Here is a 12594-nt window from a genome sequence, read left to right as displayed (position 1 = left end):
AGCTAGAATTATCTTTAAAACTCTCAGTATTACACATAAGTGCCTGACCAAGACTGCGCCATCCTACCTCAACAACACCATTACTTACACCAAGACCACCTGAACACTAAGATCGAATAACAGCCCCCAGCTCTTCGTCCCTTGATTCAAATCCACCAGAGCAGGAGGGAGCAGCTTTCCAGTGATGGCACCCAAAAACTGGAACCCCCTTCCACTCCATGCTAGAAATGAGCCCTCCCACCAGTAATTTAAGAAATCCCGAAAAAAACGTGGTTGTTCAACAGATACTAACCAGTAGCAATCCCCCTGCTCACCCGACCAACCTCTCAATTCAGTATAGTCAACCCCTCGCCTATTCCTAGACACTATACCTGTGACCTACTGCATTGCACTAAGTTTAAAATGTAATTATGTCTATGCATTTCCCTGTAATCTGTGACTCAACTGTACTCCCTTTGAGGTACTGTCTCTTGTATGTAACTAACCATCTCTCTGACTGTAACGAGAGATGTAAGATCATTTAGCCTGGTTTCTGTGTTCATGGTGACACAATCAGCACAGAAAACAGACTTCACTAGTGCAGCTCAGCACCAGAGACTCCTCTGGAAATGTTTACTTGTCAACACTTTAAAGTTTGAGAGAGGCCTTACCCACCTATGGTTTTCGCAAGTGCTAATGTGGCTGGGTGGGCAGAGCGCATGGCCGAAGCAGTACACAGAGGCAAGGGCCCACTTCTGTCCAGCAGCTTGGAACACTGGCTTAAACCAGCAAATTCAGCCCACGTTCTGAGAACCCATATTGACTGGTGCCCCCCATCCAGAGTGGTAATATCAACTACACATTAACAGACCAAAATATTTTGTTATAGCTCTGTATTGCTTTAAAACTACTGAAAAAAACAGAAAAATGTATGCCCTCCTAGTTTGAAGTGCAGTTCTCCAGCCAGTTAATAGGCAAGTACTCGCTGAAGTGGGTGCACTTTGCCAGCAAATGATCCATTGCAGGGGAGGTAAGCTCCAGCAGCATGGGTGGCATATGGCGACAGACAGGTCCTATACGTTTGCTGACAAATGGGGTCTGTACATGCATATTATTGGGAAAAGGAGCTACGGCCATATCTACTAGTGGGTATTTTGGGGACTGGGAATGTGGAGACTGACATCGTTATCTCTCAAACACTTTTCTCTAAATGAGCCTACAAAGGCAGTGTGCACAAGTCATGTTAAATATTTGCATAACTGATGATAGTGTGTTTTATATAGTTCTTCTTACCATGCTCCAAAGCACAGCACTGGTGTTGATATAGCCTTATAAGACATGGCAGCCGGCAATATCCGTGCAAAAGCCTGGAAATAATGTTCTTATTACATGCTAGCTGTGATATCACAACTGACCTGTAGCAAGAAAATGACACCACAACTTCTCTGAAGTCAGTTATCATGCTTCAGTTGTGACATGACAAGGCCTGCTGCTTGAGCCAGAAGTCCAGCTCTCACTGCAGCACTAAAGGCCGTGACAAGCCTTTCAAATTCTGTGACACTTTGCAGACAGTAATTGGCAAGGAACTGTTTATGGTAGATTGTTTCATTTGTGGACCTCTGGAGTTTAACACATGAGCAAGAATAAAATGAAAATGTTTTTGTCAATTCATTTTATTAAACTGCTCAAACTATTTTTCTGCAACACATTACAAGTTGCATGTAAGCTTTTTTTAAATCCAAACACATTCTACATTATTTATATGGAAAAGCAAATGGAAGATCTCTTCAACTGGATTAAGCAAGAGGTCCGGTAGTAAAGGAGATGACAGCGTGTGGCCAAGTATTAGAAGGAATAAAATACCCCTGACTGTACGTAAAAAGGATATTTGCAAGTCACCTCGGAGTTCCGTGACCTTATAGGAACTCGGCCTTTGTCTTTGTTCCAGCGGTCACGGAACTCCTCGGTGACTTGCAATATCCTTGCAATGTACCGTAGGGGGTACTTTATCCCAGACGGTAAAGCCTGAGGCCAAGCCAAGTGACATATGTTGGGAAAGGGTCATTACCTTAAGTGATACTTCTGAGCTCTACAAGGCTATTAGCACATAGTGCTAGTCGCAATAAAGGTTTTGGAGTTGAGGTGGTGAAGTAAAAAAAAGTTTGTTTAATAATGAGTAAAATACGCAAAATGTGTTAGTAAATTAAATATAGCTTTATTTTGTAATATTTAAATAACTAGGTTGTCTGTATTAGGTAATCATTGCAATTGTAAGATTGGTTGAACTGGATTAATTTGAGCAAATATTGAATGGTTTTCATTTACAAGAGTGAAAGTATTGTTTCATGTTTTAACTTTACTTTGCTGCATTACATTTGATTGGAGTGTCTTGTTGAAAGAAAACTTGCTGGGAAATTGCATTTCTGTTTCTTGAATACAGAGAAATACTTTCTGATGCTTCCCTGACTGCATCTGAAGTCACAATATCTGGAATGCTGTCAATGGCAATAGTTGTTGACTGTATTCTGAACATTCTGATTGGCTTAGAGGAGGTCAATAATGACTTCCATTTACTAATATAGCCTTATAAAATGAGGGAGGAGTCATTATAACGGGTGTCTCGGGAGTCGGGCCATACGTTTTTTCTTATTGTCATTATCCTAAGTGTTAATAACCCCTCCCAAGATCTGCAAGGTGTTGAGAGACCAGTGAATATGTCACCCACAGCTTCTGCCCCTCCTCCAGCCCAATACCGCATGGGTGAAAAACGTTACTCACTAAGACCACCATACCACCCTTATCCCAGGCAGGTACAGAAGGAGGGGGACATGGTCTAAGCTGAAGACGGCACGAGTAACCAAACTAACATTGTGACAATTCATGTGCATGCATTAGACACGAAGCAAATGTGCACTCAACAGCGGCCACTAGATTACATAAGCAATTGAAGAATATTAACATAACATCCATAAAACATGAAGAATACTAACATTAGCAATGTATAAATTGAATGCAACACGAACGACCCATGAATGTAGCTCACTAACATAGAAACGCACACTTTCAGATAGACAAAGGCCTCAAGGCTTCGAGAGAACATAAGATGCTGAAACCACAGAAATACAGATCCGTGCAGAGTCCAGGCAAAAGATGGCAACCACAGCCAAGGTTACCGCGAATTAAGGGAGGGTCAGAACATTGCAGTGAAAGCAGAATATAGCAATTCCCAGGATTCAAAAAGGATACCCGCAGATCAATTAAAGTTTTATAAGAGTACAACCAGCACTTGTAAGCCAGGTGCAGGACAACTATAATCCAAAAGACCCCATGAAGAATAACTCAAGAGTGTCCCCAGTGGCGAGAGAAAATATAACACTTGCGTCAAAATTAGCTAAACTCCGAACACATGAAGGGTGGAATAATTCCAAACACGGCCCCATCACACATGACCCATAATTGAAGAACACTGCAGAGACGTCATTTCACCAAAATGCCCGGGGTAGCGGAAGTGACATCACATGACCCTTGACCCCCTGATGACATCACAGGAAGTGATGTCATTTGACCCCACCCCGAAGAGAAAGCAATGGAACACGACCGCTTACCCCTTGACAAAACAGGAAGTGGCATCACATAGCATTGTTTCTAAGTACACTATGAAAAATATGGTTACAATATCACTGTAACGTGATATACATGTCATACAAGAATGGATCACCATATGTATCAGCAGAAAATAACATGCTATAACTGCAACTTGTGAAAAGCATAATAAAGAGTCCGTAATGGATGCTTATTCTACTCTAAATGCTTTTTGGAGTATTTTGTCTGCTTTGTGAATTTGAGGTGTTTAAGAAAACATTAAATCAGTGACTCACCCCCTGAAGTGTGCCTGAAATAAACCTTTAATGTGTCTAGCAATTGTTGTATAGAATTTATGAAAGACAAATTATTTGTTATTCCTATTCTTTCTTATTTAGGGTCACTGCTTAAAGTGTTACACTTGTGGAACCCCCTGGTTTTTTTTTAAAGAAGCCAGCCACTCTAGAAACAAAGAGTCATATGACATTGGCCACAGCCCAGGAGCTTCAATTTGTAAAAATATATAAAAATTAAAAAACAAAAAACGTTTTTTTCTTCAATTATTTTAGGGGTAGCAAGGAAGACCACAGTGGTAGCAAGGGAGACCTCAGTGGTCGCAAGTGCGACCCCTGGCAACCCTTAAATGACGTCCCTGGAACACTGTCTATTCATTAGCAACTAACACAGCTAGGACTCCTGCCATACTCTTTAGATGTATCCCCAGAGATGCCACACAAGGCCAAATACAAACAGATCACCCTGGTTCATGGCCTAGAATTGAGGGATGATATATTTTTGAATTGAAAGGAAAGCAGTCTGTGGACCTCTCTCCCCCCTACTCCTTTCAGGCTCATGTCTTGATGACCTGTCCGTTTTCCAATGTTTGTTAGTAAGAAGCCAACTGAAGACAATCTCTAATGTTACGCTGCCCATGAAGCAAGGTGCCAGCCAATTACATATTGCAGAGATGATGTCTTTTATTAGCGTCACCAATTTAGAGGTGGTAGCAGGAGGAGCCATAAAACAAGCATTACCCAATTAGAAATCTAACCCCTATAGAATGCATATGTAATCACCACTATCAGCCAATCTCATTATGTTTTGTTAACTAAGATTACAGTATGATGTCATTTATGACAAATGTTAAATATATAAACCATTGTTTTTCATGTAACCCGCGAGAGCGCCAAGAATGCCATGCGTGCATGCTGTCCCTGCGTTATTTTGATGATAATAAAGCTGGGTTTTGCCTTGCACTTTGTCTATTTCCGTTATTGAGTCCGGGTTGAACTGGCTCCAGGACCTCTGTGTAATTTGGGACTTTACAGGCCATCTTAACAAAGGCTATTAGCACATGGTGGAAGCAGTAATACATGTTTTGGAGCTTTGGTGGAGAAGTAAAAAAGGTTACTTTAAGAGTGAGTAATGTAAATAGACCGAGTTAGTAAATTAAATGTGGATTAATTTTGTAGTATTTAAATAACTTGGCAGCAAGTTCCTTGAAGGGGAACAGGTTTACCATGAGCATGCGTTAGGTGTCATGTAAAAGCTAATGGTTTGTCTGTGAGAAAGTGAAAGCATTTTCCTAATGTTTTAGCTTTCTCTTTCGTGTGTTAAATAGCATGCTACAGCAAAAGAAAGTACTCCCAGAGAGGACGTTTCTTGTTGAAGAAAATCAATGAATAATAATATTCATTTTGCATTTATATAGTGCTACAAACCCTCAGGCATCTGAGCTCTACTTATTATTACCCACAGTGTGTGGTGCTCATTTATTGACCTCGAAAGGATGAGTTTGGCGCTGCCGGGATTCGAACCTGCATCAGCAGGCTCACACAGATGTCAAACCGAGTGCTCTACTCGCTGTGCTATCGGACTGGCTTCCTGTCTCTTCTGTTTCCCTGTCTGCTTCTGATGACAGAATGTTCTGAATGCAGTCAATACCAGTAGTTATTGACTGCACTCTAACCATTCTGATTGGCTCAAAGGAGGTCAATAGCATGCTCTGTGTGCTAATAGGCATAATTACCCAGAAAGAAAAACTGATTTGGCTCCTCCTGGGGTTGAGCATGTTCTCTACAGTGTGAGCTCAGAACGCGGCAGCAAGCACCCAGCACAGTCTGCTCTATCTGTCCTGCAGGTGAATGGAACGTGAGCTGTGTAGATGTTGCTGACTGGTGACCAGCCATGTTTTTACACTAGTGACTGTAGAGTGAGGGTCCTGCAGAAAGTCTCATGGGCCCTTTAGGTATGCTAGTGTATGTTTTGAATTGCTTTGTGTCGGTTAAGGCGGTTTTATGTTCTTTTGCCGGCAGATTTTTTTTTAATGTCATTTTTTATGAAGAAATTAAATTGAAAAAACTCATCAAACTTTTTTTCATATTTGGGGGTTCCCTCCCCAAACCCACTTCCCTATTATTTTATCCCTATCCCAAATCCCTTCTTGCCCTTGTATCCCCTTACCCCCGCCCGCTATATTTTTCGTTCGATGTAATTTTGTCATTCAAAATTAAATTTTTAAAAACCTGGTGGCAAAACTACTATACCATTGAGGCAGCCTTTGTCTTATGGGCGAAGGGGTGAGCATGGTGATCACATGCAAGGAGGCAGCTATAATCCATCAGTGGACCAGCTCGGGGGGAGGGGGAGCTTTGATTCTGCTGGCTCGCCAGGCAAATGCCCAACCTATTTAATGCCCAGTCCGCCCCTCGTTACTGGCAAAAAGTGGAGACTGCACTTATCTTCCCTTATCAGATTGTGGGATCTCCAAGTCTGATCCTCTAGAGCCAAATCCATTCCATATTTATAGGGTGTCCAATCTTTATGGGAGTTAGTTACATAGGCAGTGGTTATTCTGAAAACCTGGAGTACTTGAGGCTGTCCACCACCAGACCTAATTTGAAACCTACTAGTGTCTCTGAAAAATTAGGAAATAAGTGTGCAAACGTTATAGTAGCTTTTATTTAAAATATTCAAGAATGACTGTGCTGTCAATGGGAAGCGGTTCATAAGCAGTCCTAGCTAGGAACGCCACGCCTGAGTCCACGGGCAAACCAAATGGCAGACCGGCAACTAAAGCAGGCATGACAACAGAAAGGGCCGAGCACACACGCCACATTACATCTGCAGGATGAAACTTCTCACAGCCTGGCTGGAGCTGTCCACCTTGAATAACACATGAATAACACATACAGTCATAACAGACACACACAGACACACATAGCCTCTGAAGTAGGCTTAGGGCCCCTTCTCTAGCGCTCTGTTTAGCCATGTATTAAGGCATTTCCCAACCACATAAAGGCTGGTATACAAATCACCCACACACCAATGTAATCAGTAAAAGCCCCTGCCCCCATGCTTGGCATGCACACACCATTTCACAAAGCACTATAGCCAGGGTGCCACCGTCTTTAAACATTTAGCTACAATGTGATCTGTATTCCTGACCTGGTCTTGTTTGAGTCAAGGGCTTGAGTTTGCAATGTGCACTATTCAAGCCACTGGATTCCCGAGTCCTGGGTCCTGACTCATGGAACGTTTAGCGCGGTGCAACAAACACGTTGAACCAGGCTTAATTCACATAGCGGGGCAAAGTGTAATTTTGTAGTGCAAAGTCACTGCAAAAGTACTCTTTGCACTGCGCTAAATGGGCCTGATTCACAAAAAAGCAATACGTCTGTGCGGTACCCAGTGATATTACCGAATTCAAAATAACGAAAAACATTTTTAATGAAACGTTTTTAATAAATAAAATACAGAATTTTAAACTAAATGTATATATAAGTATATATGGGGTAAGGGGTTAAAACGGTGGGGAGGCAGTTGGGGTGGGGTTATAAACAAAGTTAAATGGGGTAGGCTTTGAGGGCCCCCCCAAATAAAATAAAAACGTTTTTTCAGTAAAAAAGTTTAGTTAAAAATGTTATCGTTATTTTTTCATTCGTTAATATCATATGGAACCAGTATGTAGTACTTAGTGATATTTTATTTTTATTAGGCCTATTTAGCGCCGTACAAGTACTTTTCAGTGCAAAGTGACTTTGCTTCCGAAAAATACAATTTGCAAGGCTCTGCGAATTAGGCCCAGTTCAACGTGTTTGTTGGCAGTGCAAAGTCACTTTGCACCGTGCTAAACGTTCCATGAATTAGGCCCCTAGGGTCTTTCCACCTCCAGTATTCCTGGACTATTCTACAGCCATACTTTTCCATCAGGTATTATCCAGGTGCAGGAATTTCAAGGGAATTTTCCAGGAACCAATCACTGAGAAAATTGCATTTTACAACAAAGTGATTAGTGCCATCATACCTAGAGGTTATTCCTGTGGGCGTTATCGTTCCATAGTAGCCACCAAGGCATTTTCATGACACCGTATCCCAGGGAGTATTCCTGCATTCCTGAGGGAATTATCCACCTAAAGTAACACTGAAACATCCGCCAACCACAATATTCCTCACGGCATTATCGAGCAGCACTATTCAAGAGGAGGTTATATCATGCATTCCTGTCCTGGTGGAAGTATCCAGCCACACTATCTCATTATCTCATGTGCAAACTCTACACAAAGGGCACGTTGCACCATGTGCACTCTGCATGGGGCAAACAGTGATATTGCAGAACAGGTTGGACGGCCCCTCTGTAATATTTACTGATTGCCAACACATTTTTTGTGCATTTTCTGTGCATGCTGCACCTGCCTGTCACCTTGACTTGTATGCTGCTTCACACATCGGGCCTCATCATGAGTTGGGCGGAGCGGTAAAATGCGGCGGTAATGGCTCTAACCGCCACATGTACCGCTCCGCCCAATCATGAGTTTGGCCCTGCCAGGACGCATTCACCTCCAGCTCTAGAGGTGACGGTGCCGGCTAAAAGGGCATTTTCTGCACTATTAGCACTGGCGCAATTTGCACCAGTGCTAATAGCGCTCCCCCAGCCCTATTGGGTCCAGTGGACCCAATGGGAATAGGGATTTACCGCCTTACCACTACTCGTGATCCGGCACAAATTGCGCCGGACCGAGTAGCGGTAACGCAAATTGCGTTGGGCGTTATCACAGCACAATTAGCGCTGGGATACCGCCAAACTCATTATAGACCACATTGTCTCAAATGCTGTTACAGTGCCCTATATTGTTTCTCACCTTGACCCCTATTCTCTTTCTCACCGTGACTAATACATTGTTTTTTGATCGGCCTAACATGTTTTTTCTCACTTTGATGCCTATGCTGATTTTCACTTTGGCTGATGTGCTGCTTCTGGTTTGACTTGTATGTTGTTTTTCAATCTGCCTTCTATGGTGTTTCTTACTTTCACTGACTGCATAGTATTTTTGTTCTCATTCTGCCTCATATGTTTTCTCATCTTGACTCGTATGCTATTCCTCAATGTACTTCATAGGTCTTCTCACATTGACTTGCGTGATGTTTCTCATTGTGCTTTGTGTGCTGTTTCTCATTTTGCGCATTTTCACTTTGACTACCATCCTGCTGCTCGCCTTCATCTCATGTTGCTTTTCGTTCGGCTTCATGTGCTTGTTCTCATCATACAATCTATGGTCGTCCACCTTGCTCTTTTCTCACAGTGCCTTATATGATGGGGCCATGCCCCGCAGCATGTGCTATTTTCACATAACCAGTTCCCTAAACACCACCTTCCCACCAAACCTGTATCCCTTCTCCACAAAGCCTTTAAAGATAAGAACACATCCACACAGGTACAGGCTCATTGCCATTGCCCAATGTCTGCTGTCGATGGATGGAATTGAAAAACAATCATAGATTTTTCTGAAGCCCCTTGGAAATAAATCATCCCATAGACTGGACATGATGGTGAACGAGCAGTGGCAAAGCCAACAGTTTTGGCTTTTGTGTACGCATGACATAAGCTTTTGCCAGTCACTGCCACATGGTACCACCTGATCATAAAATGGGAACAGTTGCAAGTACATATGAATATGATAGCAGTTCTTGGCAAAACTAAAGTTGTTGGCTTTTCCAGTGCTTGTTTTGTCAGTTCCGTGCCAGGACACTCAGCCTGCTTATGAATCAAGTTGCTAAGGTGCATTTGGTTAAGACATGTTTATTGCACCCGTTACACATTTACATCTGCAATTAAGCCATTAACTCTCAGAAAACTGATTTGAAACAATTGTGAGGTATAGGTAACCCGGAAAGAGACTGCGCCAAATCTTTGCAGAAAATAGTTTATTATTCAAAAGAAATGCCCTTAAAAACGATGACACGTGTTTCGGTTCTCCAAGGACCTTTTTCAAATCAGGGCTAATGGTTTGTCTATAACACCATATATTCATAAAACAAATGAAAACATAACAAGATAATCACATTACAGACATGTGTAAATATCGAAATTAAAATAGCAAAATACGGTTAATAGTGCATCCAAAAGTAAAGTGTAAATACATGAAACAAATATATGCATGGATACCAAAAATAAAAAAAAAGACAAAAATGGGGTGGGGAAAGGGGGCGGAGAAAGCAGGGGTGATAAGTGGAGAGAGGTAGATGCCAAATAAATATTAATTGCAATATATTTTATATAAACACTATTATATTCATTCGTATATGCTCATGTCAAAAAGTGTGTAAGAAGGTTTACCTTGGAATCATGTGAATGCCCCTGTCACACAATGTGAAAAACAAGCTTCCATATATTGAATGGGTTAATCCCTGTAAATTGTAAAATAATAACATATTCAAACTGCTGTCATACATAATTAGAGAATCTTGAAATTAAACGTTTACACTTAGTACTTAGTTTCAGACTCAATGAAATCATAGTGCACGTTAAAATGTGCCAAATTACACGTATTCCTAAATTACATGGTCTGATAAGTGAAAATTGCGCGTTCGCGTGCGTGAAAATACACGTGAAATTGGGTTTCCACGTCTAGCAAGTTGAAGTGCACTTTCATGTATGTGGAGTACACGTATTGTTAGAATAAGCAATCCGGTAAGTGAAGAATGCACTTACACGTGCGCAAAATTGCACGTATTGGCGAGTTTACAGAATATAAATGAGTGAAAGCAACTAATATGTATTTACGCACGTACGCGTGCGAGAAAATGTATGTATTAAAGGATTTCCAGTCTAGTGAGTGAGAGCGCACCTTCACTGTGCATGAAATTGCACGTAGTGGCGAGTTTACAGAATCTAAATAAGTGAAAGCAAATGGTAAGTATTTACGCACGTACGCGTGCGAGAAATTATATAGATTAAAGGGTTTCCAGTCTAGTGAGTGAAAGCGCAACTTCGCGTGCGTGAGAAAACACGGGTTAATAGTTTACACAGTTTAATGAGTGAAAACGCCTGTTCGCGTGCTCGAGAAATACGCATATTGGCAAGTTGCAGAATCTAAGAAAGTGACAGCGCACATTCGCGTGCGCGGGTTTACACGTATCTTTGAATGTGGCGAGCCATGAATTGTGAGACGCTCTCTTACCTGCTCATCCCAATACAAGCGTCCGATCGCAAAATTGCTAAAAATCTCGAGGGGGCGCCATTAGGCGTCCTCTCTGTGATTATATTGGTTGCTATAGTGATGAAAACCTTGGTCTGTCCTTCCTCCATGTCTAGTCGCATGCTCACTGGCGGCCATATTGAAAGGGAGTAAGAAATAACTTGACAAGTGTAGTAATTAACGGTAAATTAAGTAGTTAATCTGATTAAAGGTGTGCACGTAATTATGGTAATGCATTAAGCTTTTCTAAAGAAAAAACGAACGTGAGGTAATCTATTTAGCGTTAAACTATCAAATAATGTCGTTCTTATTTATAAGGGAAAGGCCCCCAGTACATCATATGAGTGAGATGGTAAACATATTTTAATTCACAGTAAACACAGCATAATTGTTAATCAAGTTTTTACAAAAAGGACACCATTTCATTGTCTGTGTTGAGGCCAAATACTGTTGAATTAAATTTACAAATTATTTTTGCCTCTGTTTGTCTGAGTTTCTTTTCTCTGTCACCTCCACGTCTTCCGAGGGACACTTTTTAAAGACCAATAAACCGGATGTCTGCTTTATTATCCATTTGGTGTTTTTCTTGCCAGTGACAAGCAAGAGGTAGTCTAGGGTCCTGACTTCCAATTTTGGCAAGATGCTCACGTACCCTGGTCCTGAGTTCCCTGATGGTGCTCCCAATGTAAACCAGATTACATACACAAATAATTGCGTATACCACATATTTGGTCCTGCAGTTTATGGGTTGTTTGATATTCAGGGTTGTGTTACTGCCACTCGAGAAACAATCTGTTTTTACATGTGCATATTTGCACATGGTGCAGGTCCCGCATTTCCTAAATCCATTGGTGGATTTTAACCAGTTAGGTGTTTCCTCCGTAAGATCTGGTAGGTTCGAAGGGCTTAGTTTGTTCTTAAGTGTCTGTGCTCTCTTAAAAATAATTCTGGGTTTTTCGTCAACAAAGTTAGAAATGTGATCATCCAATTTCAGAAGGTGCCAGTGTTTGGCCAAAAATGTTCTAACATATTTATGATCGTCGCCAAATTTTGTAATGAAACCAATGGTTGGTGACTCCAAAGTCTTGTTCTTTTTCGCCAGAGTTTGTTCCTGTGTTACTAGCAAACTTTTATCCAAGGCTTTGGTAACGCATTTCTTTGAGTATCCTCTGGCTAGGAATCTTGATTGTAAAAGCTTACATTCTTTCTCAAAATGTTCTCTGGTCTGACAGTTTCTTCTTGCTCTCAGAAATTACCCCGATGGTATGTTGAGAATCGTTGGTCGGTGATGGCAACTGGTGGCATGCAGGGTGGCGTTGACCTCTGTAGGTTTACAAAAGGTGCATGTTCTGATCTGGTTCTGTTCAGTATATATTGTGAGATCTAGGAAGTCTATAATTTTTGCATCGCAGACACCAGTGAATTGGATATCCATTTCGTTAACATTGATTCTGTTTAGGAAAGCTGTAAACTCCCATTCTGTGCCTTTCCATAATATCAACACATCATCAATATACTTTGACCAATGTACAAGTTCCTTCTGATAAACTTTGTC

General features: G+C 41.4%; 1 protein-coding gene across 2 annotated transcripts in view; it reads right to left on the bottom strand.

The window, feature by feature from the left end:
* ZNF366 (zinc finger protein 366) overlaps window positions 1-12594 on the bottom strand; it is a 228735-nt gene that overhangs the window by 184980 nt on the left and 31161 nt on the right. The window contains exon 2 of one of the 2 annotated variants that reach the window (XM_069627510.1): window positions 10178-10248. The exons of the other annotated variant lie outside the window; for it this stretch is intronic. The gene's annotated coding sequence lies outside the window, so the exon portion shown is untranslated. The remainder of the gene's footprint in view (window positions 1-10177; window positions 10249-12594) is intronic. 2 annotated transcript variants of the gene reach the window in all.

This window comes from Ambystoma mexicanum, chromosome 6p, assembly GCF_040938575.1.
Source record: "Ambystoma mexicanum isolate Mex_15411 chromosome 6p, UKY_AmexF1_1, whole genome shotgun sequence".
Taxonomy (NCBI): domain Eukaryota; kingdom Metazoa; phylum Chordata; class Amphibia; order Caudata; family Ambystomatidae; genus Ambystoma; species Ambystoma mexicanum.
This window is presented reverse-complemented; position numbering and strand designations above follow the sequence as displayed.